Source organism: Balaenoptera physalus, assembly GCF_965194825.1.
Source record: "Balaenoptera physalus genome assembly, chromosome: 19".
NCBI classification, from domain to species: domain Eukaryota; kingdom Metazoa; phylum Chordata; class Mammalia; order Artiodactyla; family Balaenopteridae; genus Balaenoptera; species Balaenoptera physalus.
The window spans coordinates 42,737,419-42,763,748 of record NC_138900.1 but is presented as its reverse complement, the minus strand read 5'-3'; the positions used below and the strand labels follow the sequence as shown (position 1 = coordinate 42,763,748).

At 38.7% G+C, this 26,330-nt stretch overlaps 1 long non-coding RNA gene across 3 annotated transcripts in view; it reads right to left on the bottom strand.

Annotated features, from left to right (window-relative positions):
- LOC309649491 overlaps positions 1–26,330 on the bottom strand; it is a 600,739-nt gene that overhangs the window by 400,788 nt on the left and 173,621 nt on the right. The window lies entirely within an intron of this gene.

The following is a 26,330-nucleotide window of genomic DNA, read 5'->3' as shown; positions in this document are numbered from 1 at the left end:
CACCCACCAGCCCCTTTGCTTAGAACTGCTGAACAATCTTTATATACCAAACTACTGCCCATTAATTTCCTCCTCATCAAGGCAACTAAGAATTATATAATGCATGTCTGTAAACTCAATTTTAATTGCAGGCAAAAGCCTTATTTCCTCTTCTATTGTCTACAAAAAAACAAAACAAAACAAAAAATACAAAAGCAAATAAGTCTCAAGGGCCTCAGTCAAAATAGTAAAGATTGTTAAATTGACTGAAGCAAGGTTGAATTGAAACCTATATAGGTCAAATTTGTGTGAACCAAGGAACAGAAGATTGGGGTATAAGTATAACCAGACTTCTCTCCCTACCCTCCTCCACCACACACACACACACACACACACACACACACACACACACCTGCCTCTTCTCTGAAATTTTATTTTATTTTTTTAGTTGTCTTGAGGGAATTCTGCTGCTCAACTCAACTGTAGTCATCACATGCTAATCTCCCCAAAATCTAAAATGCAAACAACATCCAAACTGACCGTGAATAAGGGGAAGCTTATCTGTGCCTGTGCCTGACAGGCTACACAAATTTCCTTGCACTATTCCATTCCTCCTCACTATGCACGATTTTTCATGTGTAGGGGCTATAAAAGCCACTGTCAGTCTGTCCCCTGCCTCCTGCTGTTGGTTGTCGATCTGCTGCTGCCTTCCCACTGTGCTAAATCATTCAGCTCCTCTCCAAGCAACACCTCTCATTGATCACTCCAGAGGGGCTGCTTCTGAAAATGTTGATTCAACTCAGTGGGGAAGATGGGCCGGGTGTAGCTGAAGGAGGAGGACTGGCAGACACTCTTGAAAACAACACACCTCCTAATTTTCATGGGGACAAAAGGCAATCGCAACCCCTCCCTTGCCTTTTAAGCAAACTTCTGCCAAACTGGCAAGTGATTCCAACTGGAAGTGAAACAGGGCAGGGGGAAAACCAGTTGAATGGCATCACACACAACTGTTTGTTTCTGCCCTGGTGCTACTTGCGTATTCCCAAGAGAATCCCAAATCCAGCTGCCTTTGGAGTCATCAAGTTCTCCTTGATTCTAAACCTGGAGAACTGAGATTAATGAAAATTGCTTTTGCCACTAAAAATACGTTTCCCAAAGCAGTGATTTCCTAACCCACAACTGTTTAGGATGGCATTGTTTAACAATGTTTATAAGTCATAAAACATGCATTGGGCTGATGTATGAGTGTGTATCTTTAGAGGAACTACAATTGCAAACAAACCAAAAGAAACCCCAAAAAACAAAAAAACAAAACTGCAGGGAGAGAGAAAAGAAAAACCTTCTAACAGATGTGTTCACTACTAAATAGAACACACAACATGTGTTGAAAAATGAAAGAACCATTTGGCAACATAAAATATCTTGGCATCTGTGTTAGATTTGTAACCACAGTAAAATATTGATATGGACCATAAAATTCGAGTTCTATATCCCCATGCTTCTGGGTGACTCTGCTTTGAAAGACTTTTTGTACTGTAGAATTATTCATGTTTATCAAAGACATTTTATGGCAAACCTGCTTTATGACATTGCATGATTGGCTCATTTTCCAAAAGTAGAGGCACAGAAATAGGAACATCTATTAATTCCGAGCAAGGCATAAATTTGACGTCTTAAGTGAATACAGAAGAAACTACATAGCTTGGACCCATTGATAGGAAGATGTACTTAGGGAAATGTGTCCAGATAAAAGCTCAATGAAGCCTGAAGCTGAGTTTTAATATTAACCTTACATTTGGTAAACATATCACAGAATTGGCTATTTTCAGAAGAATGAACATGGCAAAAGGTAGTGTCTAAAAAATTATACAATATACAATATTTAATAAATTAAATATTTTATATAAATATATATTCTAAATGGTATGATACATATTTTAATAAAATATTAAATATAATCACATATTTTACCTATTTCATAGTCATTACAATATTATAAAATATAATCTATATATAAAAAAGTTCATGTAGACAAAACAGTATACTAACTATAGTTTTTTAGACAAAGCGTCCATTCTGCTTATAAATACAACTACTACTTTAAACTTTTTTTTCATCTTATAGTTATCTTTATATTTAAAAATATATGTATTTATGGTGCCATTTTCTGTCTTATCAATGTTAGACAATAACTTCCTAATATAAAATATGAACATTCTGTCCTTACATGAACCCCTAATTATAATTATATCACAATTATGAGTTAAATAATAAGCAGTTAAGCCACTTTTCACAGAGCAATATTCACAGTGTAGTAATAAAGTAACCATAGTATACTGCTTTGCTCAGAATGAACAAATGATCACCTCTTTCTAAAATTTGTACTTCGATTTCCATCTATCATTAATTCATCCTAAACTCCAGCAGATATGTAATTTACCACATTACCAATTTCTCCCCTCCATTCCCATCTGACCCCCAGCCTTGACTCATCCTTCTCGAAGCCCCCTGTTTTTCTATGCCTGTATTGTGAGGCTTCTTTCTTCGCCTCATTATGACTGTCTTCCTGGAACTTGCCTTCCCCTTTTCTTGGTTACTCCCTTTACTTCTCTCATATGTTGCAGCTTCTACTTCTGAATCCACTGTCTTCCCCCTTGTTGGTTTACTCTCTTTCTTTTGCTGCAACACATATTCTAGTATTTTCCTGATAAATGGTATATGAGAGACAATTTCATTTTGAGAACTTGCACACCTAAAATGATCTCCATTTCTCCTTTTCATTGGATTAACAGTTTGACTAAGCTTAGTAGTCTAATTTGAATATCAGTATCTCCATGTTCAGTATTTTTGTTCCATGACTGTCTGACTTTGAGATGTTCTCTGAAAAACCCAATGTTCTTCTGTGTCACAGTGCTTTCTGAATTTGTAAGTATCTTTTCTATCTCAGGTGTCTAAAATTTCATGACGGTACACCTTGTTGCAGGACTTCTTTTTTATCATTCATTGGGCTGGGCCATGCTAAATCCTTTTAATACAGAAACGTGTCCTACAATTAGGGGTATTTTCTTGTATTCAGCCCTTTTATAGAAATTCTGGAAAGATAAAAGAGAGAAAATGGAATATGGAATTTTTTCAGTTGGATATTAAATGTCCTGGACTAGTCTTCTGATTTGCTCATTGCTTTCTTCTGGATTTTAATCTCTCTTGTGTTTTACTTGCTGGGATATTACCTCAATTCTGTCTTCCAACACTCTTTTTTTCCCTTAATATTTCTGTGATTTTATTTTTAATTTCCAAGAGCTTTGTTTAAAAAAATTGTTTCTAATTCTTCCTTAGAGAGAATTCTCTTAAGTGATGCCTGTAACAACTTTTCTTAACTCTCTGATGATATTAATTGCTAGATTTCCTAACATTTTCTTCTATTCTTTTGTTATCTCTGTTCCACTTCTCTTGTTATTTATTTGTTTGGTCTCTATTTTTCATTAGGCAACTGTCTTTATACACATGACAGTCAGAGGCCATGTGTTCATATTTAAGAAGGAGACTCTAGGTGCTTGGGTCAGACTTGGACATTGGTGGGCTTAACCACCTGGAAGAGAAGGAATTATTTTTTCCATCCATGGAGATTTATTTTCTATGTGTCTTTTCACTAGAAGAGCCATATTTAACCAAAATAATATTAGCTTTGCTTTTCTTTACTATAAAAAAGGAAGTTTAAATTTTTTTTTAAAGTTATATTTGGACATTTAAAAATCAATAACACACTGGTCAGAATTGCCATCATCATAAAAACTACAAACGGTTAATGCTGGAGAGGGTCTGGAGAAAAGGGAACCCTCTTGCACTGTTGGTGGGAATGTAAATTGATACAGCCACTATGGAGAACAGTATGGAGGCTCCTTAAAAAACTAAAAACAGACCTACCATATGACCCAGCAATCCCACTACTGGGCATATACCCTGAGAAAACTATAATTCAAAAAGAGTCATGTACCACAATGTTCACTGCAACTCTATTTACAATAGCCAGGACATGGAAGCAACCTAAGTGTCCATCGACAGATGAATGGATAAAGAAGATGTGGCACATATATACAATGGAATATTACTCAGCCATAAAAGGAAACAAAATTGAGTTATTTGTAGTGAGGTGGATGGACCTAGAGTCTGTCATACAGAGTGAAGTAAGTCAGAAAGAGAAAAACAAATACCGTGTGCTAACACATATATGTGGAATCTTAAAAAAAAAAAAAAAAAAAAGGGTTCTGAAGAACCTAGGGGCAGGACAGGACTAAAGATGCAGACGTAGAGAATGGACTTGAGGACACAGGGAGGGGGAAGGGTAAGCTGGGAGGAAGTGAGAGAGTGGAATGGACATATATACACTACCAAACGTAAAATAGATAGCTAGTGGGAAGCAGCCGCATAGCACAGGGAGATCAGCTCGGTGCTTTGTGACCACCTAGAGGGGTGGGATAGGGAGGATGGGAGGGAGACACAAGAGGGAGGAGATATGGGGATATATGTATACATATAGCTGATTCACTTTGTTATACAGCAGGAACTAACACACCATTGTAAAGCAGTTATACTCCAATAAAGATGTTAAAAAAAATCAATAACAATAGAAAAGCTGTATTTTTTTTTCATATGGAGCATTGATTGTTGCAACATTTACATTTTAATCTCAAACCAATTTGTCCTATCTCCTTTAACATTTCTTTTAAAGGGTATGTTTATTCTAAAAATACCAGGGGCCTTTAAGAGTGATAAAACAAAACAAATATATCCCCAGAATGATTTTCCTACATTAAATATAATTAGAATTGGTGAGGAATATCCCTATAAATATGACAAGTACATATACATAGCACCTAGAAAGACTGCCTTGCCCAAAGAGAGAATGCTGTCATCAATTGTATGAATCAAAGGAAGGAACTGTATTTTGAGAATTTAACAAACAAAATGTACACAAAATAGATGCTAGAAGCCATCAGTAGAAATAAACCAAAGTCTGCCTATAAAGGTACGAGTAAGTGATTTTGAAATAACCACAGTTCCAATCAAAGTGACCTACGTGTAATCTCAGGAAGGCAGAACCAAAATGCAGTTGAAACTTAGCAAGGGTGTGTCTCAACAATTGCATTAAATGCTGCCTAGAGAAAGACAACGTGCAGGAAAGAGGAGCATCTCTTGATGACACACAAATAAGGAAAATCCAAAGAGCAGAATGTTGGTAGGAATTGTCCACCCTAGACTGCTGAAGTGCTGAATTGCTAAGATGGATAGATCAGGGCATGAAGAAAACTCTGCCATCAAGCTTAAGAAACTCCTGCCCAGACCTTAACATTTTGAAGTATTATAGCAGAAAATTATCTCCCCAATTCACCTCCCATTTGGAGATGTTTCTATAATTATTCTGCCATAACTATGATGGCCCCAGGGAGACTGTACCACATTTGATCATCTGCCCAGCCCAGCAGCCTTTCTCTTCATTTTCCGTTGCACAGATAAGGACAGAACTTTAAGTAAAACCTTACTAAATATTCTAATAAGTGAAAGAAAAGGATGTTAGTGGAATAAGCAAAGAAATCTTCAACTGGATTTTCTGGTTTATTAGATTCAATGTACTTAGGCTTTGCTTGGTGTTATTTATGTCTCTATTGCCATAAAGCAGAAGCCAAGTTTCCAAGTGTCAAGAAAGGAATAACAAATGCACCTATGTTCACACTTAGCAAGGAGTTTCTCCCAGCCTCTCAGATTCTTTCTTTGTGCCTGAGTATTACCTTCCCCTGGATAATTGGCAGTAGAAATATATATCCTCATGAGGGGATTGCTCTGATATTTATATACAGGGGTTTGATCTTTTTCTGTGATATGAAAAGACTTATTAGAAGATAGTATTAGTGATTCAAATCGGAAAAATGCACGTACACCTAGCACAGAACTGCCTTTATAGAGATCGGCAATACAATTCAACTATTTAAAAAGACATCTGTCATCAGGACTATGTGTCATGTTCTCACCGAGTGATCATTATAAATAGCCTTTGAATTAGAGGCAGGGATGTTTCATTTGCAACACAGAAGATACTCTGCTTTTCCACATACTTTTTACCATAGGGAAGAGCAATGTTGAAAATACCAGGGAGCTCAGAATTCAAATCAGAAAGATAATTTTAATGGAATATTTACAAGCTACTTTTATTGAATTTTTTTTTGGGGGGGGATTGTGCTGAAATCTTTTATGAAATAGTTTGGTAAAATTAGCCTCTTGAATCCTGTCCATCTGGGGACAGTGACAATATTGACTTCTACTTCCTGCCAAGCTGATGGCTAAATCTTGGGTCAGAGTGACCAAAATAAAATAATGTCACCCTAGAAATCTTCTTGATATACAGTCAGTCTGCCTTCCCTAGTGATCATGGTAAACAGTTGATTGCAGCCATTACACTGTATCGAAAGGAGAGATGATGTAAAAGACACCACCACTGGACCACGTGTAAAAAAATACCAATGCCCATTTAGAGTAAGTGAGGGGAAATGTTAGCTTCAGGAAATTAAAGAAAAACAAAAAAGCAATATCAGGTAATCTAACAGAGGAAACGGAGGCCTGAAAAATGGTCATTAAAGACTAGTTGTTTTTTTTTTTCTTGGACACCCCAAAGTCAGGCTGGTGGGGTGGGGAGGGCGAGGGGACATGGAGAGGGGAGCCCAGCAGTCTGAGGGCAGAGGCTTCTGGCTGGAAGTCCCGGATCCCCAGGATAAAGGGAGGAGGAGAAACATGAAGGTTGTGTAGAGCAGGCAGGGCCCCAAGAGCCACCAAAAGGCACCAGGGAGGCACACATTCCAAAAAGAGGGTAAAACCAGCCCTTTAAAGATGCAGCTTCTATCCTGGGTCTCGGGGCACACACACGCACACAAAATGCCCCAGGGGTCATTATTATGGTCATTCAACAAGGGAAGTCATCCCAAAATTGTTATCTCTGTGTTTTCTGTATAACAGGTGTTGGCTCAGCGGTCCTGAAGTCCATTTACTGGCAGAATAGGAGGCATGCAGGAAAAAGCACTAATGTCTCCTCTCCTCGCCAAAGGATGGCAAAGTGATGCCCTGGTGATGCAAGGTCTGTGGACAACCAAGAAGGCTGGCAGACCAAGTCTTTTAAATTGCTGTTAAATTCAAGACTGTCTTTTAGAGTGTTTTAGCCTCTGAGGCGCATTCTCCCTTAGGGATCCACTAAATCTGACAGCAGGGTGACAACTGGCACAATCTGTGATACGTGGATACCCGCCCATTAGGAACTGGGCTGGAACCATCCACTCACTTTACTGAATCTACAGAATAGAAAGTCACTGCTATAAAGTCATGGCTTCCAGCCGCTCCTGATCAGCGCCAGCTTTGGATTAGTGGTGAGGAACTAAAAAGGCCTTAAGTAGTTTTACAAATCCCAGGAAAATGTTCTCCTTAGTTAAGTATATAATGATACATGAAGGCAGAAATGGTTTGCTTATACCAAGCTGTCATCTTAGATGTCTATGGCTCTTACTGACATCTTTGAAAGTTACAGACATTCACCTAAGAAAGGTGTCAGGCCATTTTCTCATGAAGAATAACCCCTTCACAGTAAACACTATTGCTTTTAGCTGTACAAAGAATTATTCAATTCATACATTTAATTTGGTCGCTTCCTTATTGCCCCCACGTTGTTGTTGTTGTTATAACTTTTAAATTAATATGCAGTTCTAAGAGTTTTAACATTGGCTTAGATTCATATACCACTGCCACAATCAGGACACTGAACAACTGTAACCTTCCAAAGAATTCCATTGTGCTGAATCTTTGTATTCAAACGTTCCCCTCATCCCAAACGCTAGCCACATCTGTTCTCTGTTACTATAGTTCTGCTTTTCCTGGAACGTTGCATAAATGAATTCATACAGGTGTCAACTTATAAAACTTCTGAGTAACAAAATGATGGAAGAGGGAATTTTATTCAGGAGTGTATGAGGACTGCGGCTCTGGAGACACAGACCCAATCATAAAACTGAGCTGTGTTCCACGGGATGAAAGCTACAGTGATGCTTATAAAGGTAAAAACCACACCTGGGAAACTTGAATGGGGTCTGGGTGACCTTTATGACTTGAGTGCAAGTTCCTGGTGGTTGGTCATTGCCTGGGCTGTCCATGGGGGGCATTCTAGGCAGGAACTTTGGCAGAGTCAAAGGTTCATACAGTTCTATTCTGTGGCTTTTCTGAGAACACAGAGTACATGACTGAACCCCAGGCCTGTCACGGTTGCCTGGCTCTATTTGGTTTTGGGTCCCTGTTAGTCATACTGAGTCCATTTCCTGTGTATTTTTTTTTCCCCCAGAGAATTTTATTTTTATTTTCATGTAGTGTATAACTTTATGAGTCTGGCTTCTTTCACTTAGCAGAAGGCACCTGAGATTCATCTATGTTGTTTGTGTATCAACAGTTCATTCCTCTTTATCGCTGGGTAATATACCACACTTCATAAATTCACACGTTAAAGGACATTTTGCTTGATTCCAGTTTTTTGCTATTATGAACAGTGCTGCTATAAACACTTTTATATATAAATTTACCTTTGTCTTGGATAAAGACCTAGGAGTGAGATTTTGGGGTCATGTTATAAGTGCAAATTTAACTTTTGGCTGTTAACTCCTTGTTTTTATCCGCAGGTAAGCAGACGGGTAGATTCCGACTGTGTTTACACATAATTACTCTCTTAGCATTTTATTACTAAATACATATTCTGTTCCAGGCAGTGCCAGGCACTGAGGACCCAGGGATGAATAATGCATTATACGTTAAATAAATGCACGAGCGCGTGAATATAAGCAGTGCGTTCATTTCCTAGGGCTGCCATAACAAAGTACCACAAAATGAGCGGCTAAAAACAGCAGACAGTGTTCTGTCGTGGTTCTAGAGTCTGCAAGTCCAAAAGCAAGGTGTCAGCAAGGTCCTGCTCCCTCTGAGACCCTGAGTAAAAGCCTTCCTGTTCTCTTCCTAGCTTCTGGGGGTGGCCAGCAGTCTTTAGCTTTCCTCGGCTTGCATTTGTAGCACTTCAATCTCTGCCTCTCTTCTATTTTCCTTTGTCTTCTTTTAAGGACATTAGTCACATTGGATTAAGGGCCTGCCCTACTCCGATATGACCTTATCTTAACTAATTACATCTGCAAAGACCCTATTTCTGAATAAGGTCACATTCTGAGGTACTAGAGGTTAGAACTTCAATATATGTTTAGAAGGGATACAATTCAACCCTAAAGATGGGGACAAAAAATGTATTATGTGCTGACCATTGGCCAGGCATTGTGCTGGGTGGGGAATGGTCAGCAGATTAGGCAAAGCTCTGGGTCTCATAGATGCTACAGTCTAGTGGGCAAGGTAGATTTTAATACAATTATTATAAGGGATCTGTTTATAGAAGTATAGCCCTTCTTAGGCGAAGCACGGAATACTCTAGGAACTAAAATAAGGCGTTCTTTCTAGGTCCAGGGTTTAGAGAAAGCTTCTCTGAAGAAGTAACATTTAAGATGCCCCCAGAAGACCAAATGACATGATATTAGACACACAAAGAGGGGGAAAAGAACATTCCATGCAGAGGGAAAAGCATATAAAAAAGATTGGAAGCTGGAGAGAGTATCATATTGCAGGAATTCAGCATGAGAGTGTGAAGGAAGAGTGTCAGGGGATGCAGACCAGCTGAGAAGAATCTGATTGTGTAGAACTTTGTAGATTCTGGCTTAGATTTTGGACCATGTTTTAAGGGCAATATGAAGTCATTGAAAGGTTTTATTCCAGAGGTTGACATGATCAGAGATGTATTTAGAAAGATCCCCTGCCCTGCGGAGAATAGATTACGTGGAGACAAAATGGATTGCAAAGGAGATAATTAGTATATTCAACTGTTTAAAACAAGATATGATAGTAACTTGGGTTAGAGTGGTGTTGATGGAATAGAGAAATGAGGCTGAGGTTGAGATATATGTTGGACACTCCCTCTGTAAGAATTAGATTTAGTACAAGGGTGAGGAAAAAGCGATATCAAAGAAAACTTTCACATTTCCAGGATGAGCTACTAGGTAAGTGAAAGTGTCTTTTGCTGACTTAAGGACCACAGGTGGACATTCATTCAGATCTGGGGTGTGAGATGCACCAGGAGTCACATTTGTGAGTTTTAAGTGTCTGGAAGACATACTCAGATGATTGTATTAAGTCAGTAGTTGGATATAAAACTCTATAAATGTCTGATCTGGACACATACATTTTTGAGTCATCAGCATACTGATGGTAATTTAACTGAGAGAATGAATGAAATTATCTAGGCAAGTAGTATAGAATTTGAAGAGCTAAAATTGGGCCCTGAGGAACTCATCATCAAAGAGTCAGGCAAAGAGGAGGTGCTGGGAAAGGAGACTGAAGGAAGGTGGCATTCTTGCTGATAGATACAACTCTAGAGTAGGTTGGGGATGAATGGCAGATACTGGATGTAGAGGGAACAGCAAAAACACAGGGCAAATAAGTTCATTTGTACCATTTGTTTTTACAAAACAGAAAGAGAGTCACAGATGTAGAAAACAAACTTATGGTTACCGGGGCGGAAAGGTGGGGGAGGGATAAATTGGGAGATTGAGATTGACATGTACACACTACTATATATAAAATAATCAACAAGGACCTACTGTATAGCACAGGGAACTCTGTTCAATATTCTCTGATAACCTAAATGGGCAAAGAATTTGAAAAAAGAATAGATACATATATATGTATACTGATTCACTTTGCTGTACACCTGAAACTAACACGACATTGTAAATCGACTATACTCCAATAAAAATTTAAAAAAAAACAAACCCACAGGGCAAAGCTGCAAGAAAGTTAAGTTCAGAACATATTGGAAAGTTGGTTAGTTTGGTGGAAGAATAGGATGCATAAATTGATTTAGTGAGAGGGAAGCCTGGATTGTTAGGTTGGAATCAAATCAAGGAAAGCCTTAGCTTGAACATTTGGCTTTTTTATCTAACTGATGTCTTTTCAAGAAAATCTCTTTAGAACAGAGTGTTGAACTGCCCTGCAATCAATCCATGAGTGGGGGAGAGGGGGTGGCAAGGCACAGGGAATTAATTCAGATTTTATTTCATTAATGTACTTTATTTCAATAGAATAGAACTTGGTCCTACTGCAGATACTCTTTTTAGGGATGTATACCCCAAACCTTCTTCCTATGTAAGTGGGTGGTTTCTATTTACTCACAATGAAATGAGAGTATATATGCATAGTGTAAATACAAATGCATATTATAAAAAAAGAAAAACCCAATATTTGCTTGAAAGGCAGTCTTGAATAAAACCCAGTGAAAAATCTTTAAAAAATAAAAAACAAAAAACAAGAGTTGCAATCAACTGGCAGTTTAATTTCTAGCAGCAGAAATTAAACACATTTTCTAATTTCCTAAGGTATGGTTTTCCTATTCCACTGAACCAGCGTAGGCCACCTTGGAAATCAGTCAAGAGCTGGAATTGACTCAGTACCCAGCACAGTGACCGGAGACATTAGCTATAGTCACAACCTAATTGTAATGTAATTCCAGTAATATACGCAGTTAGCACTGAGCACAATTTAGGGTTCCCTGCCTAGAGTTTCAGGAAAGCCATGCTGTTATTGTAATGAACCCACTGTTTTGCTGCTCCAGTTTTAGTCCTTAGTTTCATTATTCAGGATGAGTTCTCTGACTGTTTCTAAAACTCCTCCAAGAGAAAGAAATGATAATGACTGTGTATACAACTATCATATGACTTAGGAAGACTTCATAAATGTTAGTTCTTGCCAGCCATTTCATACCTCATTACTATGCTTTTTGCATGGATTATGCAATTTAATCTGCTCAACAACTCTATGAGTAGGACTATTGTTAACTATCAAGTTTAAATAATTTGATTAAAGTCACACCACTTGTACACATTAGTGAGAGGAGGTAGCAGGATTCAGACCTAAATCAATCTGATCCCAGAGCCGACTATTATTATTAATATATTGTATTATTACATTCACTAGAAGTTACAAATTAATTTGCCTTGTCAATTAGAGCGTAAGTTTCTTTAGGAGTTCTATATTTGTCAGGGGCTTTGCAGACTCACCAAATAATCAATGTTTGTGTAGGAAAGGGCAAAATAAATAAATAAATAAAAAGACAGAAAGAAAAAAGAATAAAAAAGAGAAAAGAAGAGAAAGAAAGAAAGAACCATTGCAACAAAAATGGAAATGGCTGAGCGTATGGTGATAAATCTTTATCAAAAGATTATTTTTTAAGGGTAAAAAAATAAACAAATCAAAATAGATTCTGAGGTAGAGACATTTTCATTCACTTGACCATGAGTCTGTATGGTTACTAGAAAAATAATTGTAATATTTATTTTAAATTCCTGAGGTCTTAAAATACCGATTTAGACTAATCCTGGCATAGTCATCTAATGTGAGAGGCTATGTAGTCTGAAATACACAGCACAGATTGGAATCTTGGTTCTAGTATTTCCTAGCTGTGTGATCTTCCATAAATTGCTTAAACTGAGCCTCACGTTCAACTTCTATAAAACAGGTATAACATCATGTACTTTATTAAGTTTTGGTGAGGATTCTACCTTACATCGTTTTTGTGAGAATTCTCAAAGAAGATAGACGACTTGCGCTTTTCACTCTAGATTAGTTCCAGATAACCCCCTGTCCCTCTTTGTTCATCTAGGGTCACATGGAATAGCCTTCCTCAGCATGGCAAAGATTGGAGATCACCACTTCCTCACCACTATGCATTTGGAAATCAAACCCCATGACAACAGAGAGTGGTAGGTGTTACGGTTACATATTTTATATGTAAAAACGACCCATATTCAAACTGAAGACTCAGAATATAAAACAAAAGTGATGGTGAATCTTTATCAGGCATTATTTTGCAAAGTATTATTTCATCATCTCATAGAATCTAACTCAGAGGGTGACTGTGAGGATTTGATTATTTTTCTCATTTTACAGAAGTGAAGATCAAGTATTAGAGAGGTTAATAAACTTACTCAGTGGCAAAGCTAGCAAGAGAAAAAGCAGGGATTGAATCCAAGCCTTTTTGTTCTAACTCCATACTCTTACCCAGGATGGAATGTCCTCTCAGAGCCAAATGTGGCCTGGTGACAAGAAATTTGGTGACAGGGACACATTTGAAATTCTATTTCATGTTTTCCCCAGATGTTTGTCTACATCTCTGGCCATGTTTTTAGGGCATTAATTAGTAAGTTTATTAGTAACCTATGCTACGTAACAAATTACCCCAAAACAGAGAAGCCAAAAACTAAATAATCATCTATCATCTCATAGTTTCTGTGGGCTGGGAATTTGGAAGTGGCTTAAAGAGTACTTCCAGGGACTTCCCTGGTGATGCAGTGGTGGAGAATCCACCTGCCAATGCAGGGGACACGGGTTCGATCCCTGGTTCAGGAGGATCCCACATGCCATGGAGCAACTAGGCCCGTGTGCCACAACTACTGAAGCCCACACGTCTAGAGCCCGTGCTCCACAACAAGAGAAGCCACCACAATGAGAAGCCCGCGCACCGCAACAAAGAGTGGCCCCCTGCTCGCTACAGCTGGAGAAGGCCTGTGCACAGCAACGAAGACCCAATGCAGCCAAAAATAAATAAAATAAAATAAATAAATTTATTAAAAAAAAGAGTACTCCGGCTTAGAGTCACACATGAGGTTGCAGTCAGCATGCTGGCTGGAGCTGCAGTGCTCTGAATGCTTGACTGGGCTTCCAAGATAGCTCACTAGCATGGATGACGAATTGGTGCTGGTTGTGGGCAGGTGGTCTCAGTTTCTCCCCACATGGGTTGCTCCACAGGTCCTTGAGCGTCCATATGATACAGCAACTGTCTTTCCCCAGAGTGGGCATCTTTCTACCCACCCTCCCCCATACACACACTCCACGATGACTCAGATAAGAAAACCAAGACAAGGTAAAGTCACCGTGTTCTCTAATACCTATCTTATAGGATGTCTGGGTCAATTAAGAGAGATTAAATAAACAGGAGTACATCAAAATGGTAACAGCGCCTCAGCATTCTACACTTAACATACATGTGCTTGTATTTATAAGATTTCAGCTGACCCTCCTAAGACTCCTGTGAACATATATCCTTATGCCCATTTTAGAGATAGGACTAATACAGTTGAAAGGAAGAGAAGCAGCTTAGATCTAGCACCAGTTCTATTAGCGACTGAGCAAATGTTGACAGAAGTTCCCAGTCTACAAGGCTAATGCTTCTCTTCACAATCTGGTAGATTTTAAGTCTATTATTTGAAGAGATCATTCTTCATATAAAAGCCTATGTGGTATTACAAACCTAAAATCTGAGACTCCTCTGGAGCCCTGCCCCCAGTCGCTCAGCTCCTTCTCTGGGATGGACCCCAAGGCTCCACCAAATTCCTAAAGGGTCCTGGGCCCAGCTGGAAACCACCTCACTCCGTCATACTCAAGGAACTGCTCTGGCAAGAGCCCTGTCATCTTACAGCACAGTCTACAGGAACTAGGCAGCTCAGAATGAAAAACACAATCACTTCCATCCATCACAAGTGAAAGGCAGGAAAATGATTGGATGGGTGTCCTGAGCACTTCAGTCTCCACCAACTCAATAATATTTGATATTATTACTAATGGAAGAAGGGGAGAGTAAATGTCCTATTGTGTATAGTATCAACAGCATGAGTCTTGATAGATAAGTGTAACTTGTATGAAGTTTATAGATGAGCCATCAGGAAGAGCCTCCACTGTGTTTGCAGAAAGGTTTTCAATGCCACCCCGAATAGCTGGGCACTAAGATAAGTAAAGCAAACACCTGTGCTCAAGGGAACAGCTGCAGTTGATCTGTAATGTTCTAGTCAGAGGAGACCTTTAGTTCAAAGATGAAGAATGAAGTTCTATAGCATTTACGGTTTCCCCTTGCCAGGTACTTTCTATCTGTTATTGCTGGCAAGACCTTCATTGATCTTTTCTCCCAGCTGTTATTTATTCTCTCCCTTTTAGCTTCAGTGAAGGAGGAAGATGAAGGGCCCAGGTACTTTGTCATTTTCCAACACATCTGAACAGTTTCTTATTTCTAAATAAGAAAACCAATAGTTATTTTCTTCAGTGCTGCCCACTACATTTTGCTACCCCTGGGAATGTAAGGGCTGCCCCTTGAACAGAGAGATTGAGGAAAGCTTGGAATTGGGAATGTATCTGAGGTTTTTTTTTTGTTTGTTTGTTTTCCTTTCACTTCCTATGGTGTCTGCACTCCCCAGCAACACTGAGCTACTTACAGCTCCCCAAAATAGAGCATGGCCCTTCACTTCCACGATGATTCTTTCACTTCTTGTGTATGTTTCTTTCTCTTCTTTCTCCGATCAGTTTTTTCAATAGTAGGGTGGGGGGTCCACTTTGTAACAGACCAATTAGAGCAGAAGTGCCTTTGGCATTTGAAAGGACCATATTCTGTTTCCAGATATATCACTTTTCTGATGCGTAACCTGGAAACAGATTCAGAACCTCTCTATGCCTCAGTGTCCCCCCCCCCAAAATAGCAATAATAGTGTTCACGCCCTAAGATTTCTGTGAGACGTAAGAGAACATATTTAATGAGTGTAGTACATAGTAAGCTCTCAGTAAGCCAGTCCAGTGTAATAATTATTGAATGTTATTTAAGTGCAATTAATAATAATAACAGTAGCAATTCAAAGTTTATACATTTGTGCCCAGGGCACCTTCCCTGATTCCACAGTGACCTTCATCATAGAATTATGATGGCCAATTTTCACATCTCTCTTTTCCTTTAGATTTTAAATATCTAGAGGCAAGGCTTATGCTTATGCTAAGAACTCTGAGTTTCTTAGCACCTAACAAAGCGCCTGCAACAGGGTGAATAAATGTTTGACTGTTTTCCTTGCTTCCCTTCTTTGCTTTCCTTAAATGCATCAGTCATTTCAACAAGCATGCAATAACTTGCCTGTGCTCCAAGCATAGAAGTGACAGAGATGCAGGTATGGATTAGACATGGACTCAAGAATTTATCGTTCAGGTGTAGAAACAGATTCATAAATGGATAGCTTCAATACAGTGTAGTGATTCTATGATACAGTGATGCCCAGGGAACTTTGGGAATATAAAGATAATTCCACTGCCACTGAGAGTGAAGAGGTAGAAAGTAGGATGAAGGCCACCCAGTGGAGGTGATATCCAAAGGAATCTTGGAAGTAGAGCAGGTGTTCAGGCAAGAAAAGAGAATCGGGAGAGGGCTGAGTATTACAGAGAGAATGACCTCTGCTGAGGGAATAGAAATACAAAATGGCATAGTGAATTTAGGGTATACGACACAGTTCAATATCCCCCATCATAAATATCAAGGCAGTGACAGAAGATGAGCCTTAAGAGGTGGGCAGAGGCCAGATCCCGGAGGAACTGGAGTATCATGATGGTAAACTGCCAAAAGCCCGGGAAGTACGATGAGATACAATTTTAAAACAACTGAGCCCACAGTCTTGACCAACTATTTAATCTAAGAGGATGACCTATCTATTAACATCCTCCCCCTTAGGTGGCATAGATAGTATTCAGCCAGGAGAGCAATTAAAGTGTTGGTTTTCAAAGTGCAGTTCCCATCAAAAAACACCTTACAGGTTGGAGCCACAAAGCAGAGGAAATAACAAAGTGCAGGGATAGCAAATTGCCTCAGTAGGCAGAGAAAGCGGAGCATAAAGTTGGAATCGTTCCTAATCTGTCTAGGTTAGCAACATGACCGGGAAGAAAAGTACACGACTAGGAAGAAAACTTACCTATGGTGAGGTTACAGGAGGACGTCAGCACATAGTAATGAAAATGAATCTAGCATAGTCAAATCTAGCACCCCATGAACCCATAATTAAGGAAGTGTGAACTCCACAGTCTTCTTTGTTTAATGTGTGGTATTCATTTATAAACAGAGACATAAATGGAATCCTCGGATCTAATTGTTAGGATGGATATACCTAGAGGAAGATTTTCTTCCACATTGCCTCTCCCTTAAATATCTATGATGAGCTTATTAATGAGGATTAAATGGACACTTAGAAATTCACTGTTTCTCTGCTTGAAACTGCATACTTAGTTTTAAAATCCTGTTCTGTACCATTAATAAATATTTATTCATCTTCAAGAACTTTTCTAAGTGGTACTTTGATGTCAAAAGATCTTGGGAAGAATATAGGCAAAGTTAGAGTCATGTAGTATACCTGATTTGCTAGCTATTTTTCTCATTTCGAAATTCAACCAACATAGGATAACTGACTATGAGATAACAGACACTGTGTTATACACGTTTTTACTTTCTCAATTTATTATCACAGTAAAGTTATGATTTAGATCTTGTTATCCCCAAGAACTCTGACGTGCAGAGAAGTAACTGACCCGTGTCAAAAAGCTAGTAAGAGGTGGAGATGTAATCTGAATTTAGGTTTGTCTGATTCCAAAAGCTGTGCTTTCCCAATACGTAGCATTTGATGTTACTGTGGCAGAACCAGGAGGCAAAATGGGGACAAGATAAGACTTGGAAGAAGTCCCCCTCTGAGATTTGCTATGCCAAGAACACATCTCCCATTATAGTGACTCTGAGAGAGCGTTCAGTTACTATGCAAGTCTTAATATAAAACAGACTTCATGGTTGAGAACCACTGGTCCACCTAAGCCGTCACCATCTCTCACCTGAACCACTGCAACTGCACTCTAATAAATTCCCTGCGTTCACTCTCACTTTCCCGCCTCAATGCATTTTCTCCACAGAAGCCGCAGTGAATAGCTTAAAATAGAAAACGGATCATGCTAAGCATTCCTCATCGTCTTTGTTTTCAAACAATCTTCAATTTATAGTTCTCAGTATAAAACCAAAGTTCTTGGTTGGCAGGACCATGATGCCCTGCGATAACCTGTCAGCTACCTTCCTCTTCACACTTGTGTGGCAACCCCAGTGGCTTTCTTTCTATTTCTCTGTTTCCGCCAGCCAGAAGGTCCTTTGCATGTGCAGTTCCCTCTGTCTGGAAGGTTACGTTCTACTCAGTATTCAGATCTCAGTTAACTTGTCTCACTCTCCAGCAATTTCTTTCTCACCACTCAGTCTAGGTCACTTCCTTTGCTATTTACTTTCATTGACTCTGGTTCCATTTCCTCCCTGCGCTCATTTCAGTCTGTACTATATTCCTTATGGCACATATGTGATGGATATGGCTCTCCAATCAGACTGCAAGTCCATATAGCAGGGATTTATCTTTTTCGCCATTACATCTCAGACCTACCCGAGAATCTGGCAGATACTTTTGAATAAATGAATGAGTTTTAAAAATCAGAAATCTATGCCTACAAAAAGAGTTGTAACAAAAGACCAAGTTCTTTAGAACCAGAGCCTAGCTGAATCATCTTTGGTACCAACTAGCTATGTACACTTGGACATCAGTATTTATGTATTTAATTCTGCAAATGTTACTTGAGTTACAACTTTTCCTAGGTGCTGGGCCAAACAGTAAAGATGTAACAGTGAGCAAGAGACATGCAGTCCCTGACTCATGGTGTTTACACAGTGAGGGTTTCAGGTTTTTTTCTTCTTTAAATTGAAATTTTCATTAAGAACACTGTAGATACACACACTGTTGTAAAAAATAATACAAAGAGATTCTGTGTACACTTTACTCAGTTTCTCCCAACAGTAACAGTTTGCAAAACTGTAGTGTGATATCACATCCAGACTCTTGGCATCGATACCAGGTTGCAGTTATTAAACTAATAATTCCAAGTGCAGAAAGGAAGAGTTCAGAAATTGAAAGAGTTCCTAATAGTGTGAGCAGAAAGAATGAAGTGGAGAGAGACAAACTAGTGATTCCGGAGACTTAGACCGCATGCCACTTCATGGAGTGTCTTGTAAACCATATAAAGGATTTGGGACTGTATCTAATATGCAATGGAGAGTTATTGTGGGTTTTAAACAAAGAAGAGAATTAAATGCAGAGGGAGGAACATGGTGGGACTTCAAGAACAGCACAGTAGAACTTCCCGCTTGTAACGTCATAGAATAAAAATCTCTTTATGTGTAGAGGAAGACCTGCCCAACATAAAATACGAAGCCCTGATAAACAAGCTTCAACCTCCTCTTACTTAAACCCTTCAGGACCATATTGAGTACATTTTCAGTCATTTTCTATCACTCACTAACTTTTGGGCTGAATCCCTTAACCATACAAAGGATACCCCTTTGCCTCCTGTAGCACAAGAACATAGGAATCCCATTTTAGGACATTCTCTTGAAAAAGATGGCAAGGAGTTTGGGTGAAATGCTTACCCCTATCTTCCTTCACCTCTTGTTTTTGGTAATAAAATCTGAGAAATAGTAATCTAGAAATTAAGCTCTTTGGAAGAAGGAAATATTACTATTACAATATTTTATTTAAAATAACCATTGGGAATATCAAACAGAAATATAAACGAATGAAGTACTGATACATGCTGCAAGGTGGATGAACATGAAAAACACGCTATGTGAAAGAAACCAGACATGAAAGAACATACATTGTACATTTAATTTGTATTAAATGTTCAGGAAAGGCAGATCTATAGAGTCAGAAAGTAAATCAGTAGTTGCTTAGAGACTAGTGATGACAATGAAGGCGTATCATAAACTGACATGATTAAAACCTAAAACTGGATTATGGTGAATGTTGCATGACTCAGTAAACATGCTAAAAATCATTGATATACATGTATAATTAGCGAATTTTGTGGTAAGCAAAGTATATCTCAATAAATTTTTTAAAAATTGAAAATTTATCCAATATAAAAATAATATAGAATAGAAAGTCGAGAGGTACCTTTTGGATGAGATATAAAGAATCATTTGTTTTGCATTCCTTACCTAAGAAAGAACAAGGCTGTTTCTGTTCCCCTTAAGATATATAACCAACCCTGCTTTTTCCTCCTATGGGAAATAATTTGTTTATTCCCATTATTCTATAGGGCATGGCTACCTTGTTTGAATGGCTTTTCTTGGGCAATTTCTGGAACATAGATTTCCCACAGTTTGTCCATTGACTTTTTAATTCTTAAGTCCTTGACAGTGGGAAGTCAATATGTGTTAAAGGTTTAAAAATACCAGATGAGACAAACAGAAATTCTTTGCTTGCTGAGTTTGAGTGAAATCTGATAGAGGTGCGTGTGTGGTTAACATTGTTGCCAAGGGATAGAGCTGAACGATTTTCATTGAACTTTTTCTCAGAAGCGGTTAAGGCAGATGCTGCATGCCTCTGAGAAATGCTTCCATTTCTCGGGCACAAGAAAGTGAGAAAGTGGGCACAAGGCATCATGATAATACTCTCATGTCCCCTAAAGAACCATTATAGCGGGCTTCCCTGGTGGCACAGTGGTTGAGAATCTGCCTGCCAATGCAGGGGACGCAGGTTCAAGCCCTGGTCTGGGAAGATCCCACATGCCGCGGAGCGACTGGGCCCGTGAGCCACAACTGCTGAGCCTGCGCGTCTGGAGCCTGTGCTCCGCAACGAGAGAGGCCGCGACAGTGAGAGGCCCGCGCACCGCGATGAAGAGTGGCCCCCGCTCGCCGCAACTAGAAAAAGCCCTCGCACAGAAGCGAAGACCCAACACAGCCATAAAAAAAAAAAAAAAAAAAAAAGAACCATTATAGCAACTCTAATCCGCAGATAACAAGCCCTTTACACACATATTAAGGATTAAAATGAAGAGGAAGAGCAGCATCCTGTAAACCAGTGGTTCTCAAAGCGGGACCCCCAGAGAAGCAGCAGCAGAATCACCTGGGAACATATTAAAAACGCAAATCCTTGGGCCACACTTGAGACTTAACAGAATCAGAAACTCTGGAGATGGGAGTCAGAAATATGCGTATTCAAAAGGCTTCTAGGTGATTCTGACCCATGGTTAAGTTTGAGAACTACTGCTATGAACATAAGAACACAAGTGTGGGCAGCAGACTTGGGTATGATCCATGGTACTGAACTAGCCTACTACAGAACCCATCATACAGGTCCCAAAAGAATATCATAAAGGTATACAGATACTTTGAAAAGGCTGGAGTATGGAAAGCTGAATAAGCATCAACTTTAGCGACTCCTTGAGAAAAGTGGTGAGAGACAGAGAGTTGTCTTTTCTTAAAGTGTTGCAAATAAAACCTCTTCAGGTCACTACTATGATTCAGCTACTTCCTGGAGCTCAAGAATCGTTTCTCTCTAAGTGTAAGCCAACGTATGGATATGGATGGAACCAACTTCACATGAAAAAGATATCATAGGACAATCAGACTATGGGTGAGTCTAAAAAGTCCAGAACTAGCTCTCTCAGGTTTTAGAGTTCTATTTTCACTGGTCACTAATGAGAGGTGATTCTGCCTTTAGATCTATGCTTTACACTACTCAATTTCACAAAAAACTGAATTAAACTAAAAGAACCATTTATTGACAGTGGAAATAATTATTTACTCTGTAGTCTTCTTTTAAACACTTTATAAATATATTTAATCACTGCAATATACACACATGATTTAAAATACTAAAAATAAAAGATAGAATGAAGAACATATTATAGAATATAAAATTTTCTGCCCTTTTCCAATCAGTCATCTAGATATATCTATTCCCGAGAAGGAACCAATTTTAAGTTTTTTTAAACAATTTCTTCTTGTTATTATTTGGAAGTTTCTTCTCAAACCCCCAAATCATATAGTTTCATCAGGTGAAGGCTAATTTCTTTTCTGGGGATCATGGTAGAGCCATCCACCCCAAGTCCTTTTAAATTTCCTGTCAAACTATCTTCTTTGGTCTCTGTCATTACCCTCCAACTGCTTATAAGCGTATATATAAAACATGGTACCAATGAAAGAAACAGGTCTTTTTATTTTTTTTCTCCCAAATACAAACCTGTAAAATTGTAAATTGCCTCTATGTTCCATTATAGGATGGATTCCTTTTGAAAGCTGCAGATATTACAATCTTTTCATAGTTAGTATGTTTTATGAAATGTATGCAAAAATGTACAAATATGTATCCAGAAAATATGCATTCAACTTTAAGGCAAATATTAAAAAAGAACATATTCTTGGGGTTATATGAGCTTCCTAACATTTTGCTTCAATATGTTCTTGTTTGTGATCTGAGCATTTGCATTCCTCTTTTGACTGACACTGTGAAATTGTTCCAGTTCTAACAAATATTTATTGAGCACTCACATATGCTACTGTCTTTTCTAGTCCTAAGAATATAGCCAAAAAAGGAATCAGAAAAATGGTTTACTTTCAGCACCTAGAGATGTCATGGTAAAGTAGGAAGCCCACAAACTTTTTGGAATATTCTGACTCCTGACATTTTATCCAGTTTCAAACTTGCCATCCATCACTGTGTTCCTACAGGCAAAGTAATTAATCTCTCTGGGTTTTTAATCCTCTGACCGAAAGGATCTTGGGACTATCTCCTTCTTTCAGGTAAACATCCCACAAATAGTAAATAAAATATATTTAGGGGGCTTCCCTGGTGGCACAGTGGTTGAGAATTTGCCTGCCAATGCAGGGGACACGGGTTCGAGCCCTGGTCTGGGAAGATCCCACATGCCGCGGAGCAGCTGGGCCCGTGAGCCACAACTACTGAGCCTGCGCGTCTGGAGCCTGTGCTCCGCAACAAGAGAGGTCGCGATACTGAGAGGCCCGCGCACCGCGATGAAGAGTGGCCCCCGCTTGCCGCAACTGGAGAAAGCCCTCGCACAGAAATGAAGACCCAACACAGCCATAAATAAAAAAAAAAAAAATATATATATATATATTTAAAGTAGGTCCTAGGTTGTTTTAGAATGAATGAGAATTTTTTTAAAAAGTAATCTAAGAAAAACAGGAGTATGTCAAAAAGCTAAATATATATATATATACACACACACATATATGTGTGTGTGTGTGTGTGTGTGTTTATATATATACTGAGGAAAACTAGAATGATTTTAATTGGCAACAATTGACCTTAAGGATACTAAAAGTTGCCACTGAAGAAAGCCTATAAGTTACAAAATTGCTTACAGACCATCTCCTACATTGGTATGACATGGTTAGTGCAAAGGGATGTAACTACAAGTCTGGTTTTGGCACAGATGTTGGTGGTACTCAAGGCGGATTGCATTTGGCAAGAAGGACATTCTTCCTTCTACTGTATTCAAAGTAAGAACCTTTAGAGGAGGTTGTATAATTTAGAAATCCAAGCCTACATATTTGCCAACTCCTTGAGAAGTGCTGCTGGCTCTGTGCCAGTCATTACAGCTAATGAATCGTGCAGTTGTAATCACACTGCTGTGCCTGTTTCAACTGATGGGTATCTTGATGTGGAAGAAACCATGCACTGGGAAACCCTTGATCTCACGTGGTGCCCTGGATAAGGGCACCTGGGATCAGAGCAGTCCAGACAGCCTGTTTTCTAGATTGCACCCCTCTTCCTTACTGAACGAATGTCTTATTTTATAAAAGTCCAAAGAGTGAAAGTCACATTCCCAAGGCCCAACAGGAAGGCAGCAACCTGGGACTTGATGCTAGGCCACCATAGCCTTCTCAGCTCTTCTGTAAGATGCCACCAAAAGACAACTAGAGAAAGATCTATTTGCCAACAACCAACTTCTACTATTGATGAGCCTTATTTCTCATATGCATTAAAGTATTTATAATTGCAATGTTCACTACCAGGGCCTATTTATTATTTCTACACTGATGTTTTTCACCAAAATACCTAGATGTGCCAAGATAGCAAATACTGGGAACTGACCCAGTAAAATGAAAAACATGCACTATTGGTTTTTCAGAAATGGTGAAGCGCAAATCCTTTATTTACTCTCCGCCCTCTTTTCAGCTTTCCCTTAATATCAGAGAAGCGTCCCATCAGAGCATGAGATCCATATTGATGATTGCATAGTTACACTGCCTGCTCTGCTGTGTCTTGATTATAATTGAGTCACTTACACAAATCTGAGTAAAGGCAGGAAATCAACCATTTATGATGAATAATTCCTGCAAATTGGATGCAAGACTACACTTTATAAATGTACATTAGGTTACAGTTCAGATATTCAAGAAGAACCCTACAGGTAGGTGTATCATATTATCTCACTCAGTAACATACTCATTACATACAGTTAGGGTGACCGCACATCCCAATTTGTCTGGAACGGTCTTAGTTCACATCTGTTGTCCCCCTATTTAGTATTTGTCCTGGACAAAAATATCTCAGATAGAAATACAAATATATGGTCATTTTGTACAAAGTACAAATAATGTATACAGCATTCAAAAGGCAGTACAGCCTTTTAGAATTTGCTTAGGTCTTAGAGTCAGGCAGTCCTGAATTTAATGTTAGCTCCCACTTACTGGTTGCATAATCTTGATAAAGTTTTAAACTTCTCTGGGGTTCTGCTTCTTCCTAAGTAAATGTAAAAAAGACAGCTCTGACTTCCACATTAAGATTGTTGTGAAGATTAACTGAATCCTGCATGCACAATGCCTGAATCTGGCTTATACGGTTTTCAGTAAAAGGAAGGTGTACACACATAGGTACATAAAGAAACGAGTAAACCCAATATCGTCTCTTTTGAGATTTGCCCTTGAAAAAAAATTCCACTTACATTTCAAATAAATAGAGATACAGCCAAGCCCCCCACCAACCCATCAAATAAAATTTATAATAACTAGTTTTATAAGTAGAAAAGAACATATATAATTAAATACTGGATAATGGTCAGGGCATTTTGGCCAATCAGCACAAAGTTCCCTCTAAAACTTTGCCTGCTAACTCTATTTCTTCATAATCCAAGCTGTGCTATTCATTTCCTTCCCCTTCTCTTCTTCTCTCTCCCCTTTCCATGTGCCTTGAAGGAGGCAAAGCATGACCGTTTCTCCACACTCCGGTATCAACCATGTTAGAAATGTTCCCCCACCCTCTGGGATAGCTTGAGCCAACCCCCAGAGAGCAGGATGCATTCTCACGGCTTCAGTTTTCCCCCGTAATGATAAACAATACTCAGCTTCACTGAAGGGAGACTTGCAGAGACTTACTGGTCTTCAGAACCCAAGCCCATCAACCCTTAGATACTCTCTCTTCCTCAGGAACTTCTTTCTCCTTTTCTCCTGAGAAGTCAATAGCTTATCACTGTTTTTCATCTGAGTTCAACGTTTGAATGACTGTCGGTGATACTAATAACTGTATTTAAACTTATTTCCAATCTGAAGATCCATGTATGTTGTTAATTATCAAATACCCATGCTGTTTTCTTTTAATTTAAACATAAAATGCCACTTGGAAGATACTTCAATGATAGGTATTTTATAATCATCCATAAGTACTTTAGATAAATATGTATTTCTAGAATGAGCCTATTGTATTTTTTATATGTATACTTCAAAGAGTCTTCTAAACGACTCCAGCTACTACTTAACACGAAACAATCACATTTAAACAAACATATTAGTTACTATAATTTTGAGGGTTAATATAAGTGAAATAAAAATATTTAGATAAGATTTTTATATTCATTTTTAGATAAAATCAACCATCCTCCTGAAGATATGAAAAACACTTTTGAAAGAAAGTGAGACAGAATTATAACTATATCTATATATAGATAGATATTTAAATATGAACATGTACATATATATACACAGAGAGAGTATCCACAGAATCAACCATTAACCCTTTCCAGCCCACAAATCATCTTGTAATAGCTGGGCCAATTTCCCCCTACTTTTGCAGCCTATACAGGAAGATACCAAGATCCACACCATAAAACTTCGAGAAGGAAATTGAGAGAAAGAAGAACAAAGTCTTCCAGCCTGGGAGCAAAAGGTCTTGCACTACATATAAAGCTGCAGAGTGTTTAGTGGTTAGGTTAGGACAACTGTGTGACACAACTGTTCAAACAAAATAATTGACACTGTCCTTGACACCTCTATTTATTTCCCCACAACTTCACAGCCAAACCATCATTAAATCTTGTCACATCCCCTTGCAAAATATATGACGAGACCTTGATCAAACTTGCCATCATTCCATGTTTCCTAATTTGCTTTCCTGCTTCTGTTGTTAACCACCTATAGACTACTTCCAATAGGACACAGAGTGATCTTTTCAAAACAGGACGCTAAAAATACTTTCATAGCTCCCTATCTCACTCAGAGTAGAGGTCAAGGCCCTTACTGCATGGTAAGCCTCCAAGTAAGGCTGCCAGATTAAGCAAATAAAAATACA